The sequence below is a fragment of the Buteo buteo genome, chromosome 13 (genome assembly GCF_964188355.1).
Source record: "Buteo buteo chromosome 13, bButBut1.hap1.1, whole genome shotgun sequence".
Classification (NCBI taxonomy): domain Eukaryota; kingdom Metazoa; phylum Chordata; class Aves; order Accipitriformes; family Accipitridae; genus Buteo; species Buteo buteo.
The window spans coordinates 39,435,528-39,451,692 of record NC_134183.1 but is presented as its reverse complement, the minus strand read 5'-3'; the positions used below and the strand labels follow the sequence as shown (position 1 = coordinate 39,451,692).

The 16,165-nt window shown below is 53.7% G+C and overlaps 3 non-coding genes across 3 annotated transcripts; all 3 read right to left on the bottom strand.

Moving 5' to 3' along the window:
• Positions 1–862: 862 nt before the first annotated feature.
• On the bottom strand, positions 863–945 carry TRNAL-CAG (transfer RNA leucine (anticodon CAG)). The gene has a single exon. It is a non-coding gene; the product is annotated as a tRNA-Leu (tRNA).
• A 974-nt stretch (positions 946–1,919) lies between these two features.
• TRNAG-UCC (transfer RNA glycine (anticodon UCC)) lies at positions 1,920–1,991 on the bottom strand. Its single transcript has one exon. It is a non-coding gene; the product is annotated as a tRNA-Gly (tRNA).
• Positions 1,992–8,838: 6,847 nt separating this feature from the next.
• On the bottom strand, positions 8,839–8,920 carry TRNAS-AGA (transfer RNA serine (anticodon AGA)). The gene has a single exon. It is a non-coding gene; the product is annotated as a tRNA-Ser (tRNA).
• Positions 8,921–16,165: the final 7,245 nt, after the last annotated feature.

The window sequence follows — 16,165 nt, the reverse complement described above, 5'->3', positions numbered from 1 at the left end:
CCTGGATTGCCACCTACAGAGTGTGCCACTGGGCCTGAAAGAGGGAAGGACGCATCGCAGGGGCTCTCCAGCTTTGGGAGCAGAGGGCAGAGGAGCTCCCTGACGACTAAGGAGAGGGAAAAGTTGCCCCATCTCCAAAACGGGGGAAGAAGGACTATCTGGGGAACCAAGGAAAGGTGATGATAAACTGGAGCAAGTTCTGCGGAGGATCCCTAGGATAGTCAGGGGCAGGGGGCTCTGGGCTTGTGAGGAGAGGCTGAGGGCCCAAGGCTTGCTCAGCTGGGAGACGAAAATGCTTAGCGGGGATCTAATAGGAGCCTCCTGGTGCCTACTCCAGGAGGCTACTGCGATGGCTGGAGGATGAGCGCCACGGTCAGAAGTTGAGCTGGCTACACAAACACAAATGGTCACCCGGAGGGTGCCTAAGCATGGGAACAGGGGTCCAGAGAGGCTGTGAAACGTCTGTCGTCAAGGTATTTTATGACCCGAAAGGACAAAGCACTGATCAGCTGGTGGGAGCCTGCCTGAAGCAGGAGGATGCACTCTCTGACTCCCTGAAATGCCCTCCAACCAGAAGGGTTGTTGGAGGGGAAAGCGGAAGCAGGGAGAGAGGATTTTGTGGGTGAATGTTTGCAGAATGCCCAAAGGTCCACATTCTAGGCGAGAGGCATGCAGAACGCACGTTTTGTAGGGGAGAGTGGAAAAAGGAAAGGAACGGCATAGGGACTCTCTAGCAGCATTTCTCTGCTAAGCCACCGGCAGTGGTGGTGGTTAGGGTACGCAGCAAGACCTAACCCACAGAATGCCTAGAGGAGCAAGGCCATCGCCTTGGGGGGGAAGGAAAGCAAGACAAAGACAAGCCTGTCAGGAGTGGGACTCAAACCCACGTCTCCCAGGGAGACTGCAACCTGAATGCAGCGCCTTAGACCACTCGGCCATCCTGACCCACCGCTTCAGGGAGCGTTGCCTCTGCCACTCTACCCCCTCGCAGCTGCCGGAGCCAGCCCACCTCAGCCAGCCTCCTCCTGGCACTGCTGCAGGGGGAGCTGTATCCTGGGAGCACCCTTGCCTTGCTCCCACCAAGGGCGGCTGACAGGCGACTGCAGCACCTACACGCACTACAGGACTGCACAGTAGCCAGCACAGGGGCATCTCCTTGCAAAGGCCAAGGCACTCCTTCACGGGAGCAACCAAAGGAACCATCACAAATTACTTCTCTGCACATGCCAACACCATGCCCAGGGGCTCCGGGCACACATCTACCTTTCCCATGACTTCCTCCATTCCTCCAGGGCCGCAGGAGATGGCACGCTAAGCGTTTGGCCCACAATCCTGCCTCGTGGACTGTGCCTGGGGCAGCAAGGGTGCTTCCTTCTTCCCTCCTCGGAGCTGGGAAGGCTGGGCAAGGAGGGCTGTGCCACACCAACCTCTGGGTCAGTGCTGTGCCGATCTCAAGGAGCCAATCTGTGGGAAAGGGGCTGGACACTCATGGTGAAAGCACAGAGGATGTGCCAAGTGCAGAGCAACGACTGAGCTCCCGTTCCTCTGGGGAAGAGGCTCACTTATTGCGCATGGTGCAGAGGAAGGAGGGCACAGATCTCTCGGGGACTTGTTGCTTCATGGAAGGAGGTAGTAGACTGTAAGGAGGTAGTAGACTGTAAGGCATCTCAGGGGGTCACTAGTCCAAATGCCTGCCTAAAGCAGGGCTAGCCCCAAAGCTAGAGCAGGTAGCACAGTGCCTGAGCCCCACTGAAACTTGAGTGTGACACCCAGGCATGGAGAATGCCAAGGTTCTCCGGGCACCTGCTGCAGTGCTTCAACACTGCCTGAGAATCTCAGAATGGTGCAAAGCAGCCGCTGCAGCCTGCTGTTGCTAAATGGGGAAGGCACTGTGGAGCCAGGCAGAAGAAAAGTTGGTCTGCGTTGGCCAGGAATCGAACCCGGGTCAACTGCTTGGAAGGCAGCTATGCTCACCACTATACCACCAATGCTCCTGCACACACTACTGCCTCCTGCTCCTCCAGCCCAGAGCCTGGCCTCCCTCCTGTTCCTCCACGTCCCACTCCTGCCTGCCTCCTGCTCTGCCAGGTCACCAACTGCCCTCTTGCCTGCTCCTCCGCTTCACAGACTATCCCGCCTCCTCCTTCCAGCCCCCTGCACACATACACACGACCTCAACCGGCTGGCACGTGGGTGTGCTTCTCTGCCTGTGAGCTGCTGGCTGCTGGTAATGGTCACGCTCCCCATCTGCATTCATATGTGGGCCAGCTGCGCACGTACTATGCAGGTGCATGTGCGTTTGTGTGCACGTACCTGTGGTGCTTTAAGCACAGACAAACGCCCACCCAGCTGCTCATTACTTTCCCCACCCGCAGGGCCATGCAGAGCACTGAAAACACAATGAGAAATCTCATGGCTCAAGATAAACACACGGACAGGGCTTAGCAAAAACTCTTGTGGGAAAATCAGGCTTGACTTGGGCAAAATCAATTCTTGGACACTTAAACCAGATGCAAGTAGTGAGAAACACAAAGACAAACAGAAAACACCGCCTTTCCTCTCCCCTGTGCCGGGACAACTTCAGTGCTTCACACCAGACTCCTTTACCTGTCCAAGCAGGATGTGTCTCTGCTCTTACACACTCTTTTTTTTCCTCCCACCTCTCTCCGCCCGGCGTTTTCTGCCCTTTCGGGAATTTGTTTTCACAGAGGGGCCACCAATGTTGACGACGGCTCAGCTGTCTTGTGCGGTGGGTCCACTGCGGAGCTGGAACTGGCTGTGTCTGACACAGGGCAGCCCGTTATCTCTTCCCACAGAGGCCATTCTGCAGCACCCCCTGACCCCTCCACTACCAAAACCTTGCCATGGCTAGCCAATACAGTGCCCATGGGGAATACCAGAGGGCATAACACTGAGGTAGCGCGGTCGGAGGCTGCCCCGGTCAGAGTCTGCCCCAGTCGGAGTCACAGTCAGGCTGTCCTGGGCTAACATGTGGTTGCATGATGTACCCTTTGGTTGAATTAAAAAGGCACAGCAACCAGCCTGGGTTTCTTCCTAGGCACTGGATACGTCCGAAGCTTGTAGACGTGTGTAGTAGCAGCTCAGCAATCAGCAAGTAAAAAGCAGGCAATGCTAGGGTAACAATTCTCTGTCTATATAATGTGCAAATAGGCCAGGTGGATCATTTCTAGCACAAGTTTCTTGGTCTATAGAACTTGGCCGGATATGAGCATCTGCCACATTCCATGCTGCGTGCCCGTAAGCAATTTGTGTTGCAGGACTCCGCGCATTACCTGTTCCTGGGCTAAAACCCGCCTTGTGCTGCCACTGGTTTTGGTGATGGATGATTGCTTTGGTGAATGCCCATGCCGGCACTGATGAACGATGAAGTACACGTGACCAGGACGTACCTTCCCCGACATACATGGGGGGCACCATTTTCTTTCAGCTGCCATTTTCTTATTAAGCACCATAACCACCATGTTTTCCTACTGCTCTGTGATTGGCTGACAGCCATTTCCGGACCCCGTTGTACCCACCTGCTCTCAGGCAGACCTGTGATTGGCTGCCAGGACCAGCCAACCCTACCTGTGTACCCAGAAGCGCGTCAGGCAAGGAAGCCCCCACTCGCTAAACAAAGGGAAGAGGCATCTTCTGACAGCGTCATTCCCTGTGGCCTCTCCTACCGCTTTGTGATTGCCGGACGGCCATTTTTGACACTGTCATGCCCACATGTTCTCAGATCTCCCTCTCAGGGACTGTCTGCTTCCTTTGGACCAAGAAGTGTGTGGATATAAAAAGATATACCATGCAGTGGTATCCACTCTGGAATGAAGACGAGCACTTAGCACAAGCGATATTCCTGTGGATGGCCCATTGCCTGCAGAGCCAGAGGCGACCTCACAGTCGACATGCAAGCGATCTTCTGGCTTCTGGCCAGTCAGGTACTCAGGTAGCAGGGAGCTCACCTGCAGATCCCCGTGCTATCTTTCTGCTGCCAGCTTGTGAAGCACTTCCAGGAAGAAAGACCCATAGAAGAGGCCACTCTCCATTATCTTTGAAAGGTCGCGACAACTGGGAGAGGTTCCTGAGTCCTGGAAGAAAGTCATTGTCACTCCTATCTTCCCAAAAGGCACAAAGGAGAATGGGGGCAATAGCAGGCTGGTCCGCCTCACCTCGATCCCTGGGAAGGGGAAGGAGCAACTCATCCTGGAAACCCTTTGCACACCCATGAAGAACAAGAATGCGATTGGTCTTGTTTTCATTTCGTTCTACTCCTAGCTCATTTCTGTCAGACTGTGCTTTTCTGGTTTTGGGGGGGCTTGGGGGGGTGTTTGTGTGTGTGTGTGTGAGAGAGAGGGGTATTTGCTAGGAGATCTCAAGCTGCACTAGCCAGTGAGGAGAGTGGATTGGCATCAGGGACTGCCCAGGGTTGGAGCAGGACACTGGACAAACCAGGCCTGGGCTCCAGGCATGGATTCTGCACAGACCTGTGGTACAGTCTAGGGTTCAGAGCACCTGCTGACGTGCACATGGGAGTGAGGGGGTGGGTGTCCAGCACTGAATTCCAGTCCTGAGCAGCCAGAAGAGAGGGAAAGACTCGGGCTATGTGTGAGTTTTGTCTTGTAGTGAGCAAGAGAAGACAAAGAAAACACCGCCATGCCTCCCAATTTTTCCAGGCTCAGCTGCACTCCTTCACTGCAGACTACTCCAGCATGGGTTCTCCCCATGCTGCGCTTCTGAACAGGAAAATCTCTTTCAGCGTGGGCTCTTCCACAGGCTTCAGGCCCGTCAGGGAAGTCTTCACTGGCGTGCCTTCTCCGCAGGTTGCAGTTCCTTCAGGAGTATCCACCTGCTCCAGCCAGCATGGGTGCCCTGGGTGCCACAAGCTTTGCAGATGGCTCAGTGTGGTGGAGGCCCCTGGAACCAGCTGTGTGTGTGGTGCAGGGCAGCCCCTTAGCTCTTCCCCACAGAGGCCACCCTGCAGCAGCCCCTCTCCCCACCACTGCCAACACCTAGCCACGTATGGCCAATACAGTGCCCACGGGGAATACCTACTGTCCTGGTTGCAGCTGGGATAGAGTTAACTGTCTTCCTAGTAGCTGGTGCAGTGCTATGTTTTGTGTTCAGTATGTGAAGAATGTTGATAACACACTGATGTTTTCAGTTGTTGCTCAGTAGTGTTTAGACTATAGTCAAGGATTTTTCAGCTTCTCATGCCCAGCCAGGGCACCTGACCCAAACTGGCCAATGGTGTATTCCATACCATGTGACGTCCCATCTAGTTTAGGAACTGGGAAGGGGGGGGCAGGGATTCGCCGCTTGGGGACTGGCTGGGTGTCGGTCGGCGGGTGGTGAGCAATTGCCCTGCGCATCATTTGTACATTTCAATCCTTTTATTACTACTGCTGTCATTTTATTAGTGTTATCATTATCATTATTAGTTTCTTCTTTTCTGTTCTATTAAACTGTTCTTATCTCAACCCAGGAGTTTTACTTCTTTTCCTAATTTTCTCCCCCATCCCACTGGGTGGGGCGGGGAGTGAGTGAGCGGCTGCGTGGTGCTTAGTTGCTGGCTGGGGTTAAACCACGACACCTACTCAGCCCTGCTCCTGGCTGGAGCTGCGAGTGAGCACGGCAGCAAACAGACTAGGATGGAGAACCCCCCCAGATGGTCAAGCTGATTGCATTGGTGTTTGCCAAAGTAGCAGCAGCCTTGTCCTCCTCCTCCCCACCTGCAGATTCCTGGAGGTCCCTGCTTGCGGCTGGGAAGTTGGGATTGAGCTGCCAGATGGGAAGGGAGAAACGCCTGTGTCCCCAAGCCACCCACTTCCTTGTGGGGGGAGCTCTGCCTGCTGCTCCACAGCCACCTGTCTGCCTTGGCGAGGGGCACTATGGGAGTGCTGGCTCCTAAGAAGGCAAAGGAGAAAGAAGGTGGCAGTGGCAGAGAGAAGGGGCTGAGGGAACAGGAGGGCCGTGGCCATGGGTGCCCAGAGAGCTAGAGCAGTGCAGGTTAAAAGTTGCTGGGAGAGGCAGCAGCTGTCAGGAGGAGGGAAAAAAAGGGCCAGTTAGCAGAGGATGGTTTCGATCCATCGACCTCTGGGTTATGGGCCCAGCACGCTTCCGCTGCGCCACTCTGCTCCCCCCAGCACCTCTGCCGGCACCTCCCACGGCCCTGCCTGATGCTCCCTGGCACTGCCAGCCCTCATGCCTCCTTCCCTTCCTCTGTCCTGTGCCCTCACGCGGGCCAGGAAATGGGCTCTCTGGAAAGTTCACCTCCTTTGGGCCTGGGGTGGCAGCTCAAGGGCCTTGCCTTGCCCTTCTCCCCACATCTCCTGCCCATAACCCTGCATGGGGACTTTCTTCTTGGCCACCCAAGCTGCCTCTGCAGGCACTGGAGGAAACCCCGGAGCGAGGGGGCAGCCTTGTTGCTTTGCAGGGCAGAGGGGAGCTGCTCTCCAGCGAGCTCAGGACGGCTGCCACCCTGCCCAGGAATCCAGCTCCCAGGGGGCTGTGGGACTGTGCCCAGCGTCAACGTCCGTTCTTTTTCCGGCCGAGGAGGGAGACAAGGACGCTTAGCATTACCAAGCGTAGAATTACCAAGGGAATTAATCCTCCTATTTAGGCTGGGCAGGTAGTGGTGGCCCAACCTAATGCATGGAGGACCCCGAGATAGAGGAAAGCAGGGTTGGCATACGTTTACAATACAGTTGTGTCGACCAATCAAATTACTCATGTTAAGGGGTGGGCTAATCAGTTACTATTGCTCCCAAGATCAGTATGTGCTTCTCCCGGGCAGGTGGTGTGGACAGATGCTCAGTGGGGTGTTAATCTTCATTGTTCTAAACCAATGTCCCTTGCAGGTGGAGGGGCTTTATACTCGATTTAGGTTGATTGCTGTTCTGGCCGTGGCTGTATACCCGGGTTTTTTTGAAAGACAAATCTCCCAATCTCCCATTGGTTTATCATCTGCATGGGGTGTTCTCAGCCAGTGAGAGCCAGTCTAGGTTGGGTCGTCAGGTGACGTTGATGCTGAGGTAAAAGCCCTTAGTCCTAGGCAGTGTTCGTTCTTCTAAGCAAGTTGTCTAGCAGTTGGCACCTTGCCTTTCACACCAGCGGTGAGGGCCTTGCCCTGCCAGTGCTGTGCTGTGCTCCCCCACAGCTCCTGGCTTGTCCTCCCTCCTGGCACAGGCCTGCCCTGGCTGCTCCCTGACAGCCGAGGGCTGCCCCCGCCACCGTGCAGAGTGCCGAAGAGCCAGAGAAACCCCTCCTCTCCGTGCCTGGTGCCATTCCTGTCCTGCCCAGCACTGCTGGGAGTGGAGGTGGTTCCCAGTCACCACAGGACAGGGCTGACCCACCCGCACTGGGTGGTGGCCAGGCTTAAATGCTGCCAGGTGTCCCAGGGAAGGCTCTGGGCAGGCTGAGCTGGTAAAGCCTCTTGGTGAGGGTGAGGGATGAGGTGGCAGTGCTGAGGCCTGCATTTTTGGGCTTGTGTTTGCTGGTGCCCCGTCCCATCCACAGGCCAGAGCATGCAGCGGAGACAAAAGCAGGATGGAGAGCGCTGGAATGTGGGTGCTGATGTGAGCATGGGGATCATGGCCCCAGCCTATCTGCTATTGCTCGGGGGAAAGTATTTCGCTGCAGATCAAGAGGTCCCTGGCTCTGCTCCAGGTGCCCTCTCCATTGCCCCTTTCCTTCTCCGTTCATACTGACTCTCTCTCTGAGCTTCTTTTTCCCTTGCAATGCTTCCCCCACCCTCAGTGGCATGGCTGCAGGGAAAGGACCATGCACCAGCAATGGGCTTGTCTCTCCTTCTCTTTGGCTGGTCGCTCACTGCACGTGTCCCTCAGGGTTTCCCTTTTCCTTAAGATGCTGAACCACCCAGGCAGGCTACCAACAGGTCCTCCTCCGCTGCTGCTCTGTTGGGAGCAGCTGGGTATGCGACTGAAAGAAGCCCTCTGGGAAGCCTCTGGCTCTTTTCTATCCTGCCCATCAGGGTCGGTGATGGCAGGGCATGGTCTCCTGAAGGCACAGGCACCACCATGGCCTCTTCTGCACTTCCATGTCTTTCCCATAAGAGGAGGAGACAGGAGAGCCCCACCCCTCATCACCTCATCCTTAAGCCAAATTTGGGAAAGGCCCCTGAGAAAGGTTGGCCATGTGTGCAAGGACTGGGGACGGGTCAGGCAGAATATCCCCAGGACCCCAGGCAAGGTCTTAGGTCTATGATGTGTCTTCAATTCATTGTTAGCAATGAGGTCAAAAGAAGGACCTCTTCTGTAGCTCATAGTTGGTGCTGGCCCCTTCTCTTCCCCCCACCCCCACCCCTTGCCTGCTGCTCCACACCAGTCTGCCTTTGTGAGACCTAAAGTGAGGGGCACTTTGTGAGTGCTGGCAAGACCTCAGATCCAGGAGGTGCCTCCCCTTCATCTTTAGCAATGAGGGCCATGCTGTGCAGGCTGTCTTTGGAGGTGAGCTGCTGTAGGTTCAGGCCTAGGGAGGACAGACAGCTGGTAGGGTTGTTCTGCATGAGGTCTGAGGTGAGATCAGGCTCTTAAGTTCTGCTCAAGAGCCAACAACGTTGGCCCTCTTGTCATGGCTGGTACTCGGCACTGGTCCATTCTCTTCCCCAACATGCCTACCTTGTCAACGGGAGCAGGATTTCCCTTTCATCCAGGAATTTGGGGGGGGGTGGGGGGGTGGGGGAGGGAGCGAGGACAAGTGCTGTAGGCAAGGGGCTTTCACTGTCTCCCTGGGCACCAGGCACAGTGTGCAGCTGAGTCCCACTGCTGGCTGCAGCGTGGTCAATTGCAGGGAGCCCAAAAGGGGACTGCGCCCCGTAGTTGGCAGGATTCGAACCTGCGCGGGGAAACCCCAATGGATTTCTAGTCCATCGCCTTCACCACTCGGCCACAACTACCTGCTCCAGCCCTCTCTGCCCTGCTGATCACGTGCCCTGTGCAATGACACCCGGCTCCCTGGGAGTTTCAGGGCTAGGCTCCACTCGAAGATTTGCAGTTGGGACCTGCACTGAGCATGACGGGCACCTGCTGCCAGCCTTGCAGAGGCCTTGAGAGGCGTAACCCCAGGGGCTACAGCTGAAGCTCCCAGCGCCTTGTCCTCAGCCGGGCACCTGGGATATCCTGCCACGGGAGGGGGGATGGTTTCACCCTCCAGCTGGTGTCTCTGCTGCTTCCAGGGAAGAAGAGAAGGCAGCTGTGTGGAGACAACCAGTGTGAGGTGAGATATTAGACCCCACTTTGCTTCTCAGATTTATCTGAGGGGGCCTCCAAGCCTGCTGTGAGCACTACGGTGGGGACACTGCTGCAGGGCAGGTGGTGATCTGCCGGCAGCACTTCCAGCCTCTTGGGGACGTAGGGCGGCATCAGCCCTTCAACAAAGACCATGACCGCCGTGCAGGTTGTTGGCGTCTAGGGGCAATGGTTTGCGAGAGTGGGAGAGATCCATGGAAAAGGCGAGGTAGAGACTGGCTGAGCTAAAGCGTGGGCGGGCAAAGGGAGAATAAACGGGGGGTGTGGGTGACTTAGAGGGAGACTGGGGAGAGCTTGATTTGGTGGAATAGGTATGTGCAGAGCTTTTTTCCACCACTGCAAGCATTGTCCAGTTCCTGAGCAAGGACCAAAATATCAAACGATCCACAAAAGCGGTAATTTACACCACCAGATGAAAGTGGCTCCCCTTCTGTCTTGGCTCTGGAGCAGGAAAATGGCGTTAAGGAGGCAGTGTGGAGGGGGTGCACCTGGCAGTGTCTGACTGCATGCAGAACAAGGGTGGGAGGTGGTTGCAGTCGAGAGGCTGAGCATGAGGAGTGGCTTGAGGAAGTGTGTGTGCGGGGGGCTGGAGGGAGGAGGCCAGCCAGTCTGTGGAGTGGAGGAGCAGGAGGCTGGCCAGGCTCTGACCTGGAGGAGCAGGAGGCAGCACTGCCCACAGGTGCATTGCTGGAATATTAGTGAGCACAGCTGCTTTCCAAGCCGTTGACCCAGCTTTGATTCCTGGCCAAGGCAGAGAGACGTCTCTTCAGGCTGGCTCCAGGGTGGGTGCCTTACATCTTCTGCAGGCAGGCTCTTCTGCTCAGAAAATGCCCAGCTTTCCCCTGGGGTTTCAAGCCAGTCCCTTTACCTCCTTGCGGCCTTGAGACCGACTGAGGCCAGTGCTTTCTGCCTGTTGGGAGGGCTCCAGGCTGGGCTCCTCACTGTAGTGAGGTGGTACAGGAGCCAGGAGGGAGGCTTTTTTTGGCCTGGCACAGAACTGCACCTGCTGCTGCTCCTCCTGCTGCTGCTGCTGCTGCTGCTGCTGCTGCTGCTGCTGGTTGCACCTGGCAAGAAAAGCATGCTGCCATGGCAGGGTACAGATGAAGATCAATAATGCTGTCCTGGTTTCAGCTGGGATAGAGTTAACTCTCTTCCTAGTAGCTGGTACGGTGCTATGTTCTGAGTTCAGTATGCAAAGAATGTTGATAATGCTGATGTTTTCAGTTTTTGCTAAGTAATGTTTAGACCAAAGCCAAGGATTTTTCAGCTTCTCAAGCCCAGCCAGCGAGAAAGCTGGAGGGGCACAAGAAGCTGGCCCAGGACACTGCCAGGGCAGCTGGCCCAAACTGGCCAACGGGGTATTCCATACCATGTGACGTCCCATCTAGTATAGGAACTGGGGGGTGGGGGCAGGGAATGGCCGCTCAGGGACTAGCTGGGTGTCGGTCGGCGGGTGGTGAGCAATTGCACTGCGCATCATTTGTACATTCCAATCCTTTTATTATTGCTGTTTTCATTTTATTAGTGTTATCATTATCATTATTAGTTTCTTCTTTCCTGTTCTATTAAACCGTTCTTCTCTCAACCCACGAGTTTTACTTCTTTTCCCAATTCTCTCTCCCATCCCACTGGGTGGGGGGGAGTGAGTGAGTGAGCGGCTGCGTGGTGCTAAGTTGCTGGCTGGGGTTAAACCACGACAGTCCTTTTTTGGCGCCCAACGTGGGGCCCGAAGGGTTGAGATAACGACAAACCTGACCAGAGCTCGTTAAAACAAATTTGTTATAAGCATTCATTATATTGGTCTAATAGTCACTGGTCATTATGTCGATTTATGTGTTCTTAGAGTTGTTGCTCTGGTTTTTGAAGTTCTGTTATGTATCACCTCATTTGCTGTCTGTAGTCCCTCTTCTGCTGCTTATCATCTGTGGGAGGCGGATTAAGGTTTTCGCTTTGATGTATTGTATAACACTGGTTTATGGTATGATGAAGTCATCGGTTGTGGGATTAATCTGGTGTTTGCGCTCAGCATTGTCACCTTTATACTCCAGGAGCCATCTGTGGGAAACTATTAATAATTACACCATTTACCTTTCCTCCTTGGGAAACCAGTCTATGGGTGGGATACCTCTCTTCCCCTCTCCTTTCTCCTTCAGTCCAGTTACAATGGTGTTTGAGAAGTTTGAAAAATTTGAATACCCTTGGGATGTTGAGACCAGCATGGTCCTAGCTCTTCTGCTAGGAATTAGCATGCTCCTGAATGTGGTTCAGCTCTTGTTTAAGGTTAAACAACTATTTAAGAAGATCACCCAGAGATCTGCCCCGAGGCTGGATAATTATGAGTGGCAGGGTGTGTGGGGTAGTATGGGCAAGTACCTAGAGAAGTGGGCACATCCAGTGTTTTGGAAATTCACCCCTGAACAAGTGCAGAATCTGGAAGAACTAGTAAAATCTTTGGAAAAGGTATGCTGTCACCCTGGCAGCTCCAGAGAGATACAAATCACTGCAATGTGCTCGGGCCTGGCCCGTGCTTATCGAGCCCTGTTCAACACCACTCAGTACCCTCAAGGGGAGGAGAAGGTCTCTGGACCTAACAACGAAACAATGAGCTCTGCGGTCACCCAAACCTCGGCAACGGGTGCTGTGGCCCCTCCAGCCCCGGTGACAAGCATTGAGGCCACCCAGACCTTGGCGACAGGCACCGCGACCCCTCCAGCCCCGGCAACGAGCACGGCAGCTACCCAAACCTCAGCAACGGGCACTGCGGTCCCTCCAGCCCCAGCGATGAGCACTGCTGCTACCCAAACCTCGGCAACAGACACTGCGGTTATCCAAAACCCGGCGAGCGATACTGCAACTGAACCAGCGGACCAACCTGCACCAGTATCAGTTGCCCCCGTACAGAAAAAGAAATATACAAAAAAGTCAGCTTGCTTAGCGAAGGATGAAGGTGAACCAGGGTCATCACGGGAACCGGAGGAAGAGGCAGAACCAGAGGTAATAACCCGGTCCCTATCCTTGAGTGAGCTGCGGGATTTGCGAAAAGATTTCGGTCACCGTATAGGTGAGCATATTATCACCTGGCTCCTCCGATGCTGGGACAATGGGGCTAATAGCTTGGAATTAGAAGGTAGGGAAGCCAAGCAGTTGGGATCGCTTGCCAGGGAAGGTGGCATTGACAAGGCAATTGGAAAAGGGACACAAGCCATCAGCCTCTGGAGGCGACTCCTGTCAAGTGTGAAGGAAAGGTACCCCTTTAAGGAAGATGTTATATGTCAATCAAGCAAGTGGACCACCATGGAAAAAGGTATCCTATATCTGAGGGAATTAGCTGTGCTAGAGACGATTCATCATGACCCGGACAACCCACAATTACTCAAAGATCCAGGCGAAGTCCAATGCACACGACCCATGTGGCGGAAGTTTGTACAGAGCGCGCCATCGTCCTATGCCAACTCACTGGCAATAATGACCTGGAAAGACGCAGAGGCACCGACAGTGGATGAAGTGGCTTGCCAACTCCGTCAATACGAAGAAAATCTCTCCTCCTCCCTACAAGCCTGCATTTCGGCTGTGGAGCTGTCCGAGGTTTTCCAGCAATTCAAGGAGGATATGTCCTATTGCCCACCTGTAAGGACCAATGTCTCAGCTATTAGGAGTGAGGGCTCCTCTGCCCAAGAGACAGAATATAGAAGGTACACACCGCAAGGTGCCCTGTGGTTTTACCTATGTGATCATGGAGAGGGCATGAGGAAATGGGATGGAAAACCTACCTTGGTCCTAGATGCACGGGTATGTGAACTGCGAGGAAAAACCACCACAAAAGGGGATTCTACCAGGAAAAATGCCAGTCCAGTTTCCAAACAGAGTAGAAGGGCTGATCTGATTTCTGATCCTCTTGAAGGGAATTCTGAGCCAATTTTACGAGAAGTGAATACTGGATACTCTGACCAGAATTAGAGGGGCCCTGCCTCCAGCCAGGTGGAGGAAAGGGATAACTGGGTCTATTGGACTGTGTGGATTCGATGGCCTGGCACGTCAGACCCACAGGAGTATAAGGCTCTAGTAGACACCGGCGCACAGTGCACTCTAATGCCATCAAGTTATAAAGGGGCAGAACCCATTTGTATTTCTGGTGTGACAGGGGGATCCCAAGAGTTAACTGTATTGGAAGCTGAAGTAAGCCTAACTGGAAATGAACGGCAGAAACACCCCATCGTGACTGGTCCAGAGGCTCTGTGTATCCTTGGCATAGACTATCTCAGGAGAGGGTATTTTAAGGACCTGGAGGGGTATCGATGGGCTTTTGGTATAGCTGCCTTGGAGATGGAGGGCACTGAACAGCTGTCTACCCTGCCTGGTCTCTCTCAAGACCCTTCGATTGTGGGGTTGCTGAAGGTTGAAGAACAAGTGCCAACTGCTACCACGACGGTGCAGCGGCAGCAATATCGCACCAGCCGAGACTCTCTGATTCCCATCCACAAGTTGATTCGCCAACTGGAGAGCCAAGGAGTGATCAGCAAGACTCGCTCACCCTGTAGTAGTCCCATATGGCCAGTGAGAAAGTCTAATGGGGAGTGGAGACTAACAGTTGACTATCGCGGCCTGAATGAAGTTAGCCACCGCTGCGTGCTGCCGTTCCAGATATGCTAGAACTTCAATACAAACTAGAGTCAAAGGCAGCCAAGTGGTATGCCACAATTGACATTGCTAATGCATTTTTCTCAATCCCTCTGGCAGCAGAGTGTCGTCCACAATTTGCCTTTACTTGGAGGGGTGTCCAGTACACTTGGAATCGATTGCCCCAGGGGTGGAAACACAGCCCCACCATTTGCCATGGACTAATCCAGACTGCACTGGAAAAAGGTGAAGCTCCGGAACACCTGCAATACATTGATGACATCATTGTATGGGGCAACACGGCAGAAGAAGTCTTTGAGAAAGGGAAGAAAATAATCCAAATCCTTCTGAAAGCCGGTTTTGCCATAAAAGAAAGTAAGGTCAAGGGACCTGCACAGGAGATCCAGTTTTTAGGAATAAAATGGCAAGATGGACGACGTCAGATCCCAATGGACGTAAGTAACAAAATAGCAGCTCTGTCTCCACCGACTAGTAAAAAGGAAACACAGGCTTTCTTAGGCGTCGTGGGTTTTTGGAGAATGCATATGCCAAATTACAGTCTGATTGTAAGCCCTCTCTATCAAGTGACCCGGAAGAAGAATGATTTTGAATGGGGCCCTGAGCAACAACAAGCCTTTGAACAAATTAAGCGGGAGATTGTTCATGCAGTAGCCCTTGGACCAGTCTGGGCAGGACAAGATGTTAAAAATGTGCTCTACACTGCAGCCGGGGAGAACGGCCCTACCTGGAGCCTCTGGCAGAAAGCACCTGGGAACACCTGAGGCCGACCCCTGGGGTTTTGAAGTCGAGGATATCGAGGATCTGAGGCTCGCTATACTCCAACTGAAAAAGAGATATTGACAGCGTATGAAGGAGTTCAAGCTGCCTCAGAAGCGGTTGGTGCTGAAACACAGCTCCTCTTAGCACCCCGACTGCCAGTGCTCGGCTGGATGTTCAAAGGGAGGGTCTCCTCTACACATCACGTGACTGATGCCACATGGAGTAAGTGGATTGCACTGATCACACAACAGGCTCGCATAGGAAACCCCAGTCACCCAGGAATTTTAGAAGTGATCATGGACGGGCCAGAAGGCAAAGATTTTGGAATGTCGCCAGAGGAGGAGGTGACACGTGCTGAAGAAGCCCCGCTGTATAATAAACTGCCAGAAAATGAGAGGCAATATGCCCTGTTCACTGATGGATCCTGTCACATTGTGGGAAAGCATCGGAGGTGGAAGGCTGCTGTATGGAGTCCTACACGACAAGTTGCAGAAACTGCTGAAGGAGAAGGTGAATCGAGTCAGTTTGCAGAGGTGAAAGCCATCCAGCAAGCATTAGACATTGCTGAAAGAGAAAAGTGGCCAGTGCTCTATCTCTATACTGACTCATGGATGGTGGCAAATGCCCTGTGGGGGTGGTTACAGCAATGGAAGCAGAGCAACTGGCAGAGCAGAGGTAAACCCATTTGGGCTGCCGCACTGTGGCAAGATATTGCGTCCTGGCTAGAGAATCTGGTTGTAAAAGTACGTCATGTAGATGCCCACGTACCCAAGGGTCGGGCCACTGAAGAACATCAAAACAACCAACAGGCAGATCAGGCCAATAAGATTGAAGTGTCTCAGGTGGACCTGGACTGGCAACATAAGGGTGAGCTATTTATGGCTCAGTGGGCCCATGATACTTCAGGCCATCAGGGAAGAGATGCAACATATAGATGGGCTCGTGATCAAGGGGTGGACTTGACCATGGACACTATCACACAGGTTATCCATGAATGTGAAACATGTGCTGCAATTAAGCAAGCCAAGCGGTTAAAGCCCCTGTGGTTTGGAGGGGCGATGGCTGAAATATAAATATGGGGAAGCCTGGCAGATTGACTATATCACACTCCCACAAACTCACCAAGGCAAGTACTATGTGCTTACAATGGTGGAAGCAACCACCAGATGGCTGGAAACATATTCTGTACCCCATGCCACCACCCAGAACACTATCCTGGGCCTTGAAAAGCAGGTCTTGTGGCGACATGGCACCCCAGAAAGAACTGAGTCAGACAACGGGACTCATTTCCAAAACAACCTCATAGACACCTGGGCCAAAGAGCATGGCATTGAGTGGGTGTATCATATCCCCTATCATGCACCAGCCTCTGGGAAAATTGAGCGATACAATGGACTTTAAAGACTACATTGAAAGCAATGGGGCAGGGGGAACTTTCAAACATTGGGATACACATTTAGCAAAAGCCACCTGGTTAGTCAACACCAGAGGATCTG